Here is a 16,588-nt window from a genome sequence, read left to right as displayed (position 1 = left end):
CTAACTAACTCAGTACAGTTCAGACCACTACCACCTGTAAGTACACTACAGGACACATTGCACACTTAGTACACTACAGTACACATTACACACTTAGTACACTACAGGACACATTACACACTTAGTACATACACATTACACACTTAGTACATACACATTACACACTTAGTACATACATATTGCACACTTAGTACATAGTACATAGCAGTAAGTCTGTTTCCACCCTGATCACCTCGTACGTCGACCACTAACTAACTCCAGTACAGTTCAGACCACTATAACTAACTAACTCAGTACAGTTCAGACCACTATAACTAACTAACTCAGTACAGTTCAGACCACTATAACTAACTAACTCAGTACATGTCGACCTACTTATTCTTCTCATTCTGTCATTATGATCCTACCCCGCTGTGTAGTCATTGACTCCATGGTTTCAGAGTCAGTTGTTAAGTCACAGAAGGATTCATATAAGTTATTGATTTACCCTTCACGTTGTTGTTTCGAAATTTAAATCCCTTTTATTCCCTTTCCTCTGCTTTCCCTCAGGTGTGAGGTGGAGAACCGTTACCAAGGAAACCCTCTGAAAGGAACGTGTTACTGTAAGTGGAACTCCAATCTACCTTCAGAGTGGAACATCACGCTGAGGCTGAGTCCTTCAGGGTGGAACATCCCGCTGAGGCTGAGTCCTTCAGGGTGGAACATCACACTGAGGCTGAGTCCTTCAGAGTAGAACATCACGCTGAGGCTGAGTCCTTCAGAGTAGAACATCACGCTGAGGCTGAGTCCTTCAGAGTGGAACATCACGCTGAGGCTGAGTCCTTCAGAGTTGAACATCACACTGAGGCTGAGTCCTTCAGAGTAGAACATCACACTGAGGCTGAGTCCTTCAGAGTAGAACATCACGCTGAGGCTGAGTCCTTCAGAGTGGAACATCACGCTGAGGCTGAGTCCTTCAGAGTTGAACATCACACTGAGGCTGAGTCCTTCAGAGTAGAACATCACGCTGAGGCTGAGTCCTTCAGGGTAGAACATCACGCTGAGGCTGAGTCCTTCAGAGTAGAACATCACGCTGAGGCTGAGTCCTTCAGAGTAGAACACCTCAGAGTAGAACATCGCTCCGAGTCCTTACATCCTTATTCTTAAATGTAGTAAAAACAAAATCCCTCATTTTGTTTTTGCTAATTTCTACAAAAATAAAACCTGAAGTACCACATTTACATAAGTATTCAGACCCTTTACTCAGTACTTCGTGAAAGCACCTTTGGTAGCAATTACAGCCACCTGTATTTGCGGAGTGACTCCATTCTTCTCTGCAGATCCTTGGATAGGGAGCATCGCTACACAGCTATTTTCAGGTCTCTCCAGAGATGTGTAATCGGGTTCAAGTCCAGGCTCTGACTGGGCCACTCAAAGACTTTGAGACTTGTCCCGAAGCCACTCCTGTGTTGTCTTGGATGTGTGCTTAGGGTCGTTGTCTTGTTGGATGGTGAACCTTCGCCCCAGTCTGAGGTCCTGAGCGCTCTGGAGCAGGTTTTCATCAAGGATCTCTCTGTTCTTTGCTCCGTTCATCTTTGCCTCAATCCTGACTAGTCTCCCAGTCCCTGCCGCTGAAAAACATCCCCACAGCATGATGCTGCCACCACCATGCTTCACCGTAGGGATGGTGCCACCACCATGCTTCACCGTAGAGATGGTGCCAGGTTTCCTCCAGATGTGACACTTGGCATTCAGGCCAAAGAGTTCAGTCTTGGTTTCATCAGACCAGAGAATCTTGTTTCTAATAGTCAGAGTCCTTTAGGTGCCTTTTGGCAAACTCCAAGCGGGTCTGTCATGTGCCTTTTACTGAGGAGTGGCTTCCGTCTGGCCAATATCATAAAGGCCTGATTGGTGGAGTGCTGCAGAGATGGTTGTCCTTCTGGAAGGTTAAGAATGATGGAGGCCACTGTGTTCTTGGAGACCTTCAATGTTGCAGAAATGTTTTGGTACCCTTCCCCAGTTCTGTTCCTCGACACAATCCTGTCTCGGAGCTATACGGACAATTCCTTCAACCTCATGGCTTGGTTTTTGCTCTGTGGGACCTTATCTAAACAGGTGTGTGGCTTTACAAATCATGCCGTCACTTGAATTTTCCACAGGTGGACTCCAATCAAGTTGTAGAAACAGGATGCACCTGAGCTCAATTTTGAGTCTCATAGCAAAGGGTCTGAATACTTATGTAAATATGTTATTTCTGTTTGTAATATTTTATAAAAAACTTGTTTTTGCTCTGTCATTATGGGGTATTTTGTGTGGATTGCTGAGTATTTTTATTTATTTCATCCATTTTAGAAATAGGCTGTAACGTAACAAAATGTAGAAAAGGTAAAGTGATCAGAATACTTTCCGAAGGGATCACTTAAACAACACATCCTAGATCTGAATGAAAGAAATAATCTTATTAAATACTTTTTTCTTTACATAGTTGAATGTGCTGACAACAAAATCACACAAAAATAATCAATGGAAATCCAATTTATCAACCCATGGAGGTCTGGATTTGGAGTCACACTCAAAATTAAAGTGGAAAACCACACTACAGGCTGATCCAACTTTGATGTAATGTCCTTAAAACAAGTCAAAATGAGGCTCAGTAGTGTGTGTGGCATCCACGTGCCTGTATGACCTCCCTACAGACGCCTGGGCATGCTCCTGATGAGGTGGCGGATGGTCTCCTGAGGGATCTCCTCCCAGACCTGGACTAAAGCATTCGCCAACTCCTGGACAGTCTGTGGTGCAACGTGGCGTTGCTGGATGGAGCGAGACATGATGTCCCAGATGTGCTCAATTGGATTCAGGTCTGGGGAACGGGCGGGCCAGTCCATAGCATCAATGCCTTCCTCTTGCAGGAACTGCTGACACACTCCAGCCACATGAGGTCTAGCATTGTCTTGCATTAGGAGGAACCCAGGGCCAACCGCACCAGCATATGGTCTCATAAGGGGTCTGAGGATCTCATCTCGGTACCTAATGGCAGTCAGGCTACCTCTGGCGAGCACATGGAGGGCTGTGCGGCCCCCCAAAGAAATGCCACCCCACACCATGACTGACCCACCGCCAAACCGGTCATGCTGGAGGATGTTGCAGGCAGCAGAACGTTCTCCACGGCGTCTCCAGACTCTGTCACGTCTGTCACATGCTCAGTGTGAACCTGCTTTCATCTGTGAAGAGCACAGGGCACCAGTGGCGAATTTGCCAATCTTGGTGTTCTCTGGCAAATGCCAAACGTCCTGCACAGTGTTGGGCTGTAAGCACAACCCCCACCTGTGGACGTCGGGCCCTCATACCACCCTCATGGAGTCTGTTTCTGACCGTTTGAGCAGACACATGCACATTTGTGGCCTGCTGGAGGTCATTTTGCAGGGCTCTGGCAGTGCTCCTCCTGCTCCTCCTTGCACAAAGGCGGAGGTAGCGGTCCTGCTGCTGGGTTGTTGCCCTCCTACAGCCTCCTCCACGTCTCCTGATGTACTGGCCTGTCTCCTGGTAGCGCCTCCATGCTCTGGACACTATGCTGACAGACACAGCAAACCTTCTTGCCACAGCTCACATTGATGTGCCATCCTGGATGAGCTGCACTACCTGAGCCACTTGCGTGGGTTGTAGACTCCGTCTCATGCTACCACTAGAGTGAAAGCACCGCCAGCATTCAAAAGTGACCAAAACATCAGCCAGGAAGCATAGGAACTGAGAAGTGGTCTGTGGTCCCCACCTGCAGAACCACTCCTTTATTGGGGGTGTCTTGCTAATTGCCTATAATTTCCACCTGTTGTCTATTCCATTTGCACAACAGCATGTGAAATTTATTGTCAATCAGTGTTGCTTCCTAAGTGGACAGTTTGATTTCACAGAAGTGTGATTGACTTGGAGTTACATTGTGTTGTTTAAGTGTTCCCTTTATTTTTTTGAGCAGTGTATTATTTTATATATATATACTGTATGTAAAAACAGCATGTTTCTATGATCTGTAGTTACAAGATGTGAAGGTCCTAAACAATGCTTCTCTGTGACATCACAGGGTCGGACTAAAAGTCAGAAAAAACAGGGACTTTTCAAAACCTGCAACTAGTTTCTAGTCAGAGGGAGGGTATAGGGTTTCTAGCTCTCCATGTCACTGCGAATGTCATAGTGATAACTTTGATATATTTTTTTCTACAAAACTACAAATTTGTGGATTCGGCTATTTCAGCCACACCCGTTGCCGACTGGTGTATAACATCGAGCACACAGCCATGCAATCTCCATAGACAAACATTGGCAGTAGAACGGCCCATACTGAAGAACTCAGTGACTTTCAACGTGGCACCATCATAGGATGCCACCTTTTACAACAAGTCAGTTTGTAAAATGTCTGTCCTGCTAGAGCTGCCCCCGGTCAACTGTAAGTTCTGTTATTGTGAGGTGGACACACCTAGGAGCAACAACGGCTCAGCCTCGGAGTGGTAGGCCACACAAACTCACAGAACAGGACATAAAACATAAACAAAAACACATAAAAATCGTCTGTCCTCGGTTACAACACTCATTACCGAGTTCCAAACAACGTCAGCACAATAACTGTTCATCGGGAGGTCATGAAATGGGTTTCCATGGCCGAGCAGCCGCACACAAGCCTAAGATCACAATGCGCAATGCCAAGCGTCGGCTGGAGTAGTGTAAAGCTCGCCGCCATTGGACTCGGGAGCAGTGGAAACGCGTTCTCTAGAGTAATGAATGACATTCTAGACGATTCTGTGCTTCCAACAGTTTGGGGAAGGCTCTTTCCTGTTTCAGCATGACTATACCCCCGTGCACAAAGCCAGGTTTTCAGAGATTGGTGTTGAAAAACAGGACTGGCCTGCACAGGGCCCTGACCCCAACCCCCATCCAACACCTTTGGGATGAATTGGAACTCCGACTGCGAGCCCAACATCAGTGCCCGACCTCACTAATGCTCTTGTGGCTGAATGGAAGCAAGTCTCTGCAGCAATGTTCCTACATCTAGTGGAAAGCCTTCCCAGAAGAGAGGAGGCTGTTATAGCAGCAATGTACCAACATCTAGTGGAAAGCCTTCCCAGAAGAGAGGAGGCTGTTATAGCAGCAATGTACCAACATCTAGTGGAAAGCCTTCCCAGAAGAGAGGAGGCTGTTATAGCAGCAATGTTCCAACATCTAGTGGAAAGCCTTCCCAGAAGAGAGGAGGCTGTTATAGCAGCAATGTTCCAACATCTAGTGGAAAGCCTTCCCAGAAGAGTGGAGGCTGTTATAGCAGTAAAGAGGGGACCAACTCCATATTAAAGACCATGATTTTGGAATGAGATGTTTAGACCGCAGGTGTCCACATACTGTTGGTCATGTAGTGTATGTAGACTGGTTTGGTGCTGTAGATAATGAATATGAGTTTGAATAGTGGCAGAGTTTTAACACCAATCATCCACATGTTAAAAGGACATGCTGTAGAGCGTTGGGCCAAAAACGATTAACACTATAGTAATATTCTAGATCAATGTGATAACCATAGACACTATAGTAATATTCTAGATCAATGTGATAACCATAGACACTATAGTAATATTGATGAAGATCAATGTGATAACCATAGACACTATAGTAATATTGATGAAGATCAATGTGATAACCATAGACACTATAGTAATATTGATGAAGATCAATGTGATAACCATAGACACTGTAGTAATATTGATGAAGATCAATGTGATAACCATAGACTCGATAGTAATATTGATGAAGATCAATGTGATAACCATAGACTCTATAGTAATATTCTAGATCAATGTGATAACCATAGACTCTATAGTAATATTCTAGATCAATGTGATAACCATAGACTCTATAGTAATATTCTAGATCAATGTGATAACCATAGACTCTATAGTAATATTCTAGATCAATGTGATAACCATAGACACTATAGTAATATTCTAGATCAATGTGATAACCATAGACTCTATAGTAATATTCTAGATCAATGTGATAACCATAGACTCTATAGTAATATTCTAGATCAATGTGATAACCATAGACTCTATAGTAATATTCTAGATCAATGTGATAACCATAGACTCTATAGTAATATTCTAGATCAATGTGATAACCATAGACTCTATAGTAATATTCTAGATCAATGTGATAACCATAGACTCTATAGTAATATTCTAGATCATAGACTCTATAGTAATATTCTAGATCAATGTGATAACCATAGACTCTATAGTAATATTCTAGATCATAGACTCTATAGTAATATTCTAGATCAATGTGATAACCATAGACTCTATAGTAATATTCTAGATCAATGTGATAACCATAGACACTATAGTAATATTGATGAAGATCAATGTGATAACCATAAACACTGTAGTAATATTGATGAAGATCAATGTGATAACCATAGACTCTATAGTAATATTCTAGATCAATGTGATAACCATAGACTCTATAGTAATATTCTAGATCAATGTGATAACCATAGACTCTATAGTAATATTCTAGATCAATGTGATAACCATAGACTCTATAGTAATATTCTAGATCATAGACTCTATAGTAATATTCTAGATCAATGTGATAACCATAGACTCTATAGTAATATTCTAGATCAATGTGATAACCATAGACACTATAGTAATATTGATGAAGATCAATGTGATAACCATAGACTCTATAGTAATATTCTAGATCAATGTGATAACCATAGACTCTATAGTAATATTCTAGATCAATGTGATAACCATAGACTCTATAGTAATATTCTAGATCAATGTGATAACCATAGACACTGTAGTAATATTCTAGATCAATGTGATAACCATAGACTCTATAGTAATATTCTAGATCAATGTGATAACCATAGACTCTATAGTAATATTCTAGATCAATGTGATAACCATAGACTCTATAGTAATATTCTAGATCAATGTGATAACCATAGACACTATAGTAATATTCTAGATCAATGTGATAACCATAGACTCTATAGTAATATTCTAGATCATAGACTCTATAGTAATATTCTAGATCAATGTGATAACCATAGACTCTATAGTAATATTCTAGATCAATGTGATAACCATAGACTCTATAGTAATATTCTAGATCAATGTGATAACCATAGACTCTATAGTAATATTCTAGATCAATGTGATAACCATAGACTCTATAGTAATATTCTAGATCAATGTGATAACCATAGACTCTATAGTAATATTCTAGATCAATGTGATAACCATAGACTCTATAGTAATATTCTAGATCAATGTGATAACCATAGACTCTATAGTAATATTCTAGATCAATGTGATAACCATAGACTCTATAGTAATATTCTAGATCAATGTGATAACCATAGACTCTATAGTAATATTCTAGATCAATGTGATAACCATAGACTCTATAGTAATATTCTAGATCATAGACTCTATAGTAATATTCTAGATCAATGTGATAACCATAGACTCTATAGTAATATTCTAGATCAATGTGATAACCATAGACTCTATAGTAATATTCTAGATCAATGTGATAACCATAGACTCTATAGTAATATTCTAGATCAATGTGATAACCATAGACTCTATAGTAATATTCTAGATCAATGTGATAACCATAGACTCTATAGTAATATTCTAGATCAATGTGATAACCATAGACTCTATAGTAATATTCTAGATCAATGTGATAACCATAGACTCTATAGTAATATTCTAGATCAATGTGATAACCATAGACACTATAGTAATATTCTAGATCAATGTGATAACCATAGACTCTATAGTAATATTCTAGATCAATGTGATAACCATAGACTCTATAGTAATATTCTAGATCATAGACTCTATAGTAATATTCTAGATCAATGTGATAACCATAGACTCTATAGTAATATTCTAGATCAATGTGATAACCATAGACCTCTATAGTAATATTCTAGATCAATGTGATAACCATAGACTCTATAGTAATATTCTAGATCAATGTGATAACCATAGACTCTATAGTAATATTGTCCCCTGCTGTATCTGTTCTAACGTGTAGCTGTGTTTTATCTCCCTACCAGACACCCTGCTGATAGACTACCAGTTCACCTTCAGTCTGTCTCAGGAGGACGACAGATACTACACCTCCATCAACTTTGTAGCCACGCCAGAGGAGGTAGGACCACACCCACGCTGCTGGGGTTAGAGGTTAGGGGTCAGGCCACACCCACGCTGCTGGGGTTAGAGGTTAGGGGTCAGGCCACGCCCGAGGAAGTAGGACCACACCCACGCTGCTGGGGTTAGAGGTTAGGGGTCAGGCCATGCACGAGGAGGTAGGACCACACCCACGCTGCTGGGGTTAAAGGTTAGGGGTCAGGCCACACCCACACTGCTGGGGTTAGAGGTTAGGGGTCAGGCCACGCCCGAGGAGGTAGGACCACACCCACACTGCTGGGGTTAGAGGTTAGGGGTCAGGCCACGCCCGAGGAGGTAGGACCACACCCACGCTGCTGGGGTTAGAGGTTAGGGGTCAGGCCACACCCGAGGAAGTAGGACCACACCCACACTGCTGGGGTTAGAGGTTAGGGGTCAGGCCACGCCCACGCTGCTGGGGTTAGAGGTTAGGGGTCAGGCCACACCCGAGGGGGTAGGACCACACCCACGCTGCTGGGGTTAGAGGTCAGGCCACGCCAGAGGAGGTAGGACCACACCCTCACTGCTGGGGTTAGAGGTTAGGGGTCAGGCCACACCCGAGGAGGTAGGACCACACCCATACTGCTGGGGTTAGAGGTTAGGGGTCAGGCCACGCCCGAGGAGGTAGGGTTTAGGGTTAAGGTCAGATAATTTATCTCCTCATCCCTCCCTCTCTCCACAGCAGAATCGTGATCTGGATGTTTCCATTAACGCCTCCAAGAACTTCAACCTCAATATCACCTGGGCTGCCAGCTTCACAGGTAACACACCTTGACAGATAACACACTTTATACACCTTCACGGGTCAAATAAATGATTCTAACTCTGAAATATTCCAAAAAGTGTAAATTTTATTTTGGATGGGATGTTAACCTGTTAGGGCTAGGGGGCAGCATTTGCACGTCTGGATAAAAAATTTTTACCCGATTTAATCTGGTTACTAATCCTACCCAGTAACTAGAATATGCATATACTTATTATATATGGATAGAAAACACTCTAAAGTTTCTAAAACTGTTTGAATGGTGTCTGTGAGTATAACAGAACTCATTTGGCAGGCAAAACCCTGAGACATTTTCTGACAGGAAGTGGATACCTGATGTGTTGTATTGACTTTAAACCTATCCCATTGAAAAACACAGGGGCTGAGGAATATTTTGGCACTTCCTATTGCTTCCACTAGATGTCACCAGCCTTTACAAAGTGTTTTGAGTCTTCTGGAGGGAGATCTGACCGAACAAGAGCCATGGAACGATGATGTCCCATTAGACACCTGGCGCGCGAGTTCATGTTGGGTACCCTCGTTCCAATACGTTATAAAATAGTATGCATTCGTCCACCTTGAATATTATTCATGTTCTGGTTAAAAAAGGCCCTAATGATTTATGCTATACAACGTTTGACATGTTTGAACGAACGGAAATATATTTTTTCCCCTCGTTCATGACGAGAAGTCCGGCTGGCTTAGATCATGTGCTAACAAGACGGAGATTTTTGGACATAAATGATGAGCTTTTTTGAACAAAACTACATTCGTTATGGACCTGTGATACCTGGAAGTGACATCTGATGAAGAGAATCAAAGGTAATGGATTATTTACATACTATTTTCGATTTTAGATCTCCCCAACATGACGTCTAGTCTGTATCGCAACACGTATTTTTCTGGGCGCAGTGCTCAGATTATTGCAAAGTGTGATTTCCCAGTAAGGTTATTTTTAAATCTGGCAAGTTGATTGCGTTCAAGAGATGTAAATCTATAATTCTTTAAATGACAATATAATATTTTACCAATGTTTTCTAATTTTAATTATTTAATTTGTGACGCTGACTTGACTGCCGGTTATTGGAGGGAAACGATTTCCTCAACATCAATGCCATAGTAAAACGCTGTTTTTGGATATAAATATGAACTTGATAGAACTAAAAATGCATGCATTGTCTAACATAATGTCCTAGGAGTGTCATCTGATGGAGATTGTAAAAGGTTAGTGCATCATTTTAGCTGGTTTTATGGTTTTGGTGACCCTGTCTTTGACTTGACAAAACATTACACACAACTCTTGTAAATGTACTGTCCTAACATACTCTAAATTTATGCTTTCGCCGTAAAACCTTTTTGAAATCGTAAAACGTGGTTAGATTAAGGAGATGTTTATCTTTCAAATGGTGTAAAATAGTTGTATTTTTGAAAAATTTGAATTTTGACATTTATTTGGATTCAAATTTGCCGCTCTTGAAATGCACCTGCTGTTGATGGAGTGCACCACGGGTGGCACGCTAGCGTCCCACCTAGCCCATAGAGGTTAAATAGGTGTCCTGACTCTCTGTGGTCATTAAAGATCCCATGCCACTTATTGTAAGAGTAGGGGTGTTAACCCCGATGTCCTGGCTAAATTCCCAATCTGGCCCTCATACCATCACGGCCACCTAATCATCCCCAGCTTCCAATTGGCTCATTCATCCCCCTCCTCTCCCCTGTAACTATTCCCCAGGTCAATGAGAATGTGTTCTCAGTCAACCTACCTGGTAAAATAAGGGTTAAATAAATATTGATAGCAATACATGGATAAAACATCTACAGAAAAGACAGAAATGCCAACAGGGCTACGATCTCTATTCAGAACCACATTCCTATAAATACTGTTGTAGTAATATGGCTACAGGTTCATCTGCCTCACCTAAAGCCCATTCTGGTGGTAAGCTGCTATAGACCACCAAGTGCTAACAGTCACTATCTGGATGGTGATGATATTGCCACTCCTTTTTACCACATCTTCAATCTAAGCCTACTAGAGAGCGTGTTGCCCTCAGACCTGGAGGGAAGCTAAAGTCATTCTGCTACCTAAGAATAGTAAATCCCCCTTTACTGGCTCAAATAGCCGAGCAATCAGCCTGTTACCAACCCTTAGTAAACTTCTGGGGGAAAAAAATTGTGTTTGACCAGATACAATGCTATGTAACAGTAAACAAATTGACAATTGACTTTCAGCATGCTTATAGGGAAGGACACTCAACAAGCACAGCACTTACACAAATGACTGATGATTGGCTGAGAGAAATTGTTGATAAAAAGATTGTGGGAGCTGTTTTGTTAGACTTCAGTGCAGCTTTTGACATTATCGATCAGTCTGCTGATAGAAAGACGTATGTGTTATGACTTTACACCCTGTTATAATATGGATAACACGTCGGCTACTACAGCGACTCATTCACTAAACCGAAAACCTCAACCAACACTTAATATGTTGTGAAAAGTGTTATGAAATGTCATGTGATATTTTTTTATTGTATTTAACTGCCTTAATGTTGCTGGACCCCAGGAAGAGTAGCTGCTTCCTTGGCAGGAACTAATGGGGATCTATAATAAACCCCAGGAAGAGTAGCTGCTTCCTTAGCAGGAACTAATGGGGATCCATAATAAACCCCAGGAAGAGTAGCTGCTGCCTTGGCAGGAACTAATGGAGATCCATAATAAACCATAGGAAGAGTCGCTGCCGCCTTGGCAGGAACTAACGGGGATCCATAATAAACTCCAGGAAGAGTAGCTGCTGCCTTGGCAGGAACTAATGGGGATCCATAATAAACCCCAGGAAGAGTAGCTGCTGCCTTGGCAGGAACTAATAAGGATCCATAATAAACCCCAGGAAGAGTAGCTGCTGCCTTGACAGGAACTAACGGGGATCCATAATAAACCCCAGGAAGAGTAGCTGCTTCCTTAGCAGGAACTAATGGGGATTCATAATAAACCCCAGGAAGAGTAGCTGCTTCCTTAACAGGAACTAATGGGGATTCATAATAAACCCGGGGCGCGCCGCAGGAACGGGGACCCCCGGGGTAGCTGCTGCCGTGGCAGGAACTAATGGGAAATTACTATTTATAATTAATCACATCACGGGTGAGCTTACCACTCTCTAGTAAACGAAAGTAATCCGACGATGGGTAGTTTCTGCGTGCTGCCATGCTTTTTCTCTCTCTCTCTCTCTCTCTCACAGACACCAAAGATAATAAGAGAAAACAAGATGAGTGTGGTCTGTTTTATAGTATGCATGTTGAAGGGGGTGTGTTGTCTACCATCGTTCACATCCCACCATTCATTTCCGGAAGTTCTCAAAAAAGAATTGTGAACCCTTACTCACCTCATTTTGTTATAACATCTTTGGTCCGACAGACGATTACAGTGAAACCCAGAATGCATTGTATGTCAACAAACATGGCGCCACACACAGCTGGAATTAGCTTAGCTCATCATAATCAGTAAAAACTTCCAAAAAGTATTTTACACACATAATATGTGCCCATTACAATCTATGCAAGAATTGGAATGCATGATTTATCACCGGTACTTGAAAACATATGAATAAAACAGTAAATATATCAATAATTACCACAAAACATTTTCTGATAGTTATTTATTGATATAAATGGCGCGTGCCGGCAGTCAATCACGTAACCTCTCACTCTGAGCCGTTCAGTGTTGTTGTTTCTGTATGTAGCTAGTGAGCTAAGCTGTAGCATTAGCAATGTCTTTCAAAAGGAGACACCTCACAAATGCGGAAATTCTGGATATTTTTTTGTTGTTGTTTAGTACAGGAGATCAATCGCTATGCCTTGGAGCTACAGGAGAATAGAGAGCCAGGAGTGAGGGGGAAACTCGCTAAATGGGTGACAACCACAATTATTGAAATGTATACCTTCTTGGTGACAGTCCTTCTCATGGGGATAGTAAAGAAGAACTCCCTAAGAGAATACTGGAGCACAGATCCTATGTTTGCAACTCCCTTCTTTGCCACCCTCTTTTCCCAAGACCTCTTCCTAGTTCTGCTGCGATGCGTGCATTTCGTCAACAATGCTACTGCCATCCTAAATGACCCGTAATACAAAATAAGAAATGTTCTTACCAGCCTGACATCAGCATTTGGTCGGGTCTTTGTGCCATCCAAGGACCTACGCATTGATGAATAACGGATGTTAGGGAAAGGTAGGCTGGCGTTCCGTCAATATATTTCCTCCAAAAGGCACCGGTTTGGGGTCAAGTTCTTTGTCATGTGCAACGTGAAGACAGGATTTGTCCAAGACATTGTAGTTTACACAGGGTCCAGCACTGACATCCAACATTATGAGGGGCTTGGGGTGTCTGGGTCCGTGGCTCCTCATCTCAGCAAGGGACACACTTTCTACAGTTGAAGTCGGAAGTTTACATACACTTAAGTTGGAGTCATTAAAACTCGTTTTTCAACCACTCCACAAATTTCTTGTTAACAAACTATAGTTTTGGCAAGTTGGTTAGGACATCTACTTTGTGCATGACACAAGCCATTTTTCCAACAATTGTTTACAGACAGATTTTCACTTATAATTCACTGTATCACAATTCCAGTGGGTCAGAAGTTTACATACACTAAGTTGACTGTGCCTTTAAACAGCTTGGAAAATTCCAGAAAATGTCATGGCTTTAGAAGCTTCTGATAGGCTAATTGACATAATTTGAATCAATTGGAGGTGTACCTGTGGATGTATTTCAAGGCCTGCCTTCCAACTCAGTGCCTCTTTGCTTGACATCATGGGAAAATCAAAAGAAATCAGCCAAGACCTCAGAAAATAATGCTAGACCTCCACAAGTCTAGTTCATTCTTGGGAGCAATTTCCAAACGCCTGAAGGTACCACGTCTGTACAAACAATAGTTCGCAAGAATAAACACCATGGGACCACGCAGCCGTCATACCGCTCAGGAAGGAGATGCGTTCTGTCTCCTAGAGATGAACGTACTTGTGAAGATGCTGGAGGAAACAGGTACAAAAGTATCTATAGCCACAGTAAAACGAGTCCTATATCGACATAACCTGAAAGGGCGCTTAGCAAGGAAGAAGCCACTGCTCCAAAACCGCCATTAAAAAAGCCAGACTACGGTTTGCAACTGCACATATATTGAAGCAACATCTCAAGACATCAGTCAGGAAGTTAAAGCTTGGTCGTAAATTGGCCTTCCAAATGGACAACGACCCCAAGCATACTTCCAAAGTTGTGGCAAAATGGCTTAAGGACAACAAAGTCAAGGTATTGGAGTGGCCATCACAAAGCCCTGACCTCCATCCTATAGAAAATGTGTTGGCAGATCTGAAAGAGCGTGTGCAAGGAAGGAGGCCTACAAACCTGACTCAATTACACCAGCTCTGTCAGGAGGAATGGGCCAAAATTCACCCAATTTATTGTGGGAAGCTTGTGGAAGGCTACCCGAAACGTTTGACCCAAGTTAAACAATTTAAAGTCAATGCTACCAAATACTAATTGAGTGTATGTAAACTTCTGACCCACTGGGAATGTAAATCATTCTCTCTGCTATTATTTTGACATTTCACATTCTTATAATAAAGTGGTGATCCTAACTGACCCAAAACAGGGATTTTTTACTGGGATTAAATGTCAGGGATTGTGAAAAACGGAGTTTAAATGTAGGTGTATGTAAACTTCCAACTTCAACTGTTTGTGGACAATTGTTACAGCAGTCCGACACTCTTCCAACAGCACAGGAGCCTGTGGCAGGAAGGGGTTGCCGGCATTCGGATGAAGAGAGGGGAGGTGGAGTTCAAGGAGAACGGTCAACAGCTGGCAGTAAAGTGGCATGACAAACGAGACGTCCATGTCCTCTCCACTGTCCATACAGCAAACATGTCGGCCACAAGGAAGGTGGACCACCTGATGGGAGAGAGAAAGATCAAACCAGTCTGTGTGCTTGACTATAACCTCAAAATGGGGGAAGTGGATAAGGCGGACACGATAAACAGCTTTGTGGAATGCACTAAGAAAACTTTTTTGTAATTGGACGTGCAGTTCACTTGAAAAATCACATAGAGAAACTATTAATATGGTAAGGCACTTACTTTGATAGATACGCAGCCTGGATTTGAACCAGGGTGTCTGTAGTGACGCCTCTCGCACTGAGACGCCGTGCCTTCGACAGCTGCACCACTTAGGAGTCGTAAGGCCAGGGTAGCTTCGAAATACAACACACGCTGATACTTCTCTGTGGCAATTAGCATTGTTTTACAGGGAATATACACACATTATGCTCCATACATACAGTCAGCTACAGTAGAAACGACATACAGAAACTATTATAACGTAACAAGGCATTTACTTTGATAGAAACGCACACATTTCCAAAGTTAATATTGGTAAGGAAAACAATGACTGCAATGAGGGCAACAGACAGACAATGTGAACACGAGTGCAGATCCTGTTCTGACGGGACATACGCAAATGTCTCTGGCTTGAACTGCACAAACAATTGGGAAGTGCTTGGGGAATTTTGTCCGGGTCATAAATGTCCAAAACATTTATTGTCCGCAAAAGTAAAAATGACTACTTTTATGTGAATGAATGAGGCGGAACACACCTCAATTCAAACTGTTCTTAGAAAATAAAAACTTGTTAGAAAATCATTTGAAATTGTAAACAGCCTATAAATAATAGCAGGCAGCTTGCCTTGGTTTGAGGACAGCGCAGATTAAATGGACTGTTACGTAACAATCACATTCTGGAATGGAGAGAAGGTTCTAACATCACCAGCATAAAGGAACTCACTCTGGGGCGACTCGCGCATGAAAGGGTAGAATTCCTTAACACACCTTTTATATACCTTCACAGGTACCACACCTTAACAGACCTTCATAGGTAAAACACTTTTATACACTTTCACAGGTAACACAACTTAACACACCGTCACAGGTAACACAACTTAACACACCTTCACAGATAACACACCTTAATACACTTTCACAGGTAACACACTTTTATATACCTTCACAGGTAACACACCTTTATATACCTTCACAGGTAACACATCTTCACAGATAACACACCTTTACACACCCACATACTGCAACATTTTCAATCTCATTCCAAACTTCTACTAGTGAATAAAATGGGTTTCTCTCCACCTTGGTGTGGTGATGATATGTCCGCTGAAAAAACATGTTATTTCTCTCTCTCCCCTCCTCCCCCCTCCTCTCCCCCCCCCCCCTCCTCTCCCCCCCTCTCCCCTCCCCCACCTCCCCTCCTCTCCCCCCCCCTCCTCTCCCCTCCTCCCCCCCTCCTCCCCTCCCCCCTCCTCCCAAAGCAGGTACTCAGACAGGTGAGGAGATCCCCATCATATCCAGGAGTAACATCAAGGAGTTTAAAGACAGTTTCTCCAACGAGAACTTTGACTTCCTCCTCAACCCAAACATCACCTTCTTCGTCTATGTCAGCAACTTCACCTGGCCCATCAAGATACAAGTAGGTGACATGAGAGACAACCCCACCTCCAATCCCAACCCCCTCCGATGATGCTCCAGCAGCTAACTGCTAGATGTGTGGGGGGTGTAGAGTGATGCTCCAGCAG

General features: G+C 42.4%; 1 pseudogene across 1 annotated transcript in view; it reads left to right on the top strand.

Moving 5' to 3' along the window:
• LOC106578259 (attractin-like) overlaps positions 1–16,588 on the top strand; it is a 115,307-nt pseudogene that overhangs the window by 94,346 nt on the left and 4,373 nt on the right. The window contains exons 21-24 of the transcript XR_014379040.1: positions 550–602; positions 8,093–8,187; positions 8,887–8,965; positions 16,325–16,482. The product of XR_014379040.1 is annotated as an attractin-like (transcript). The remainder of the gene's footprint in view (positions 1–549; positions 603–8,092; positions 8,188–8,886; positions 8,966–16,324; positions 16,483–16,588) is intronic.

This window comes from Salmo salar, chromosome 01 (assembly GCF_965601325.2).
Source record: "Salmo salar chromosome 01, fSalSal1, whole genome shotgun sequence".
In the NCBI taxonomy this organism is placed as follows: domain Eukaryota; kingdom Metazoa; phylum Chordata; class Actinopteri; order Salmoniformes; family Salmonidae; genus Salmo; species Salmo salar.
The sequence above is the reverse complement of the archived record's forward strand: the minus strand, read 5'-3'. Positions and strand labels throughout refer to the sequence as shown.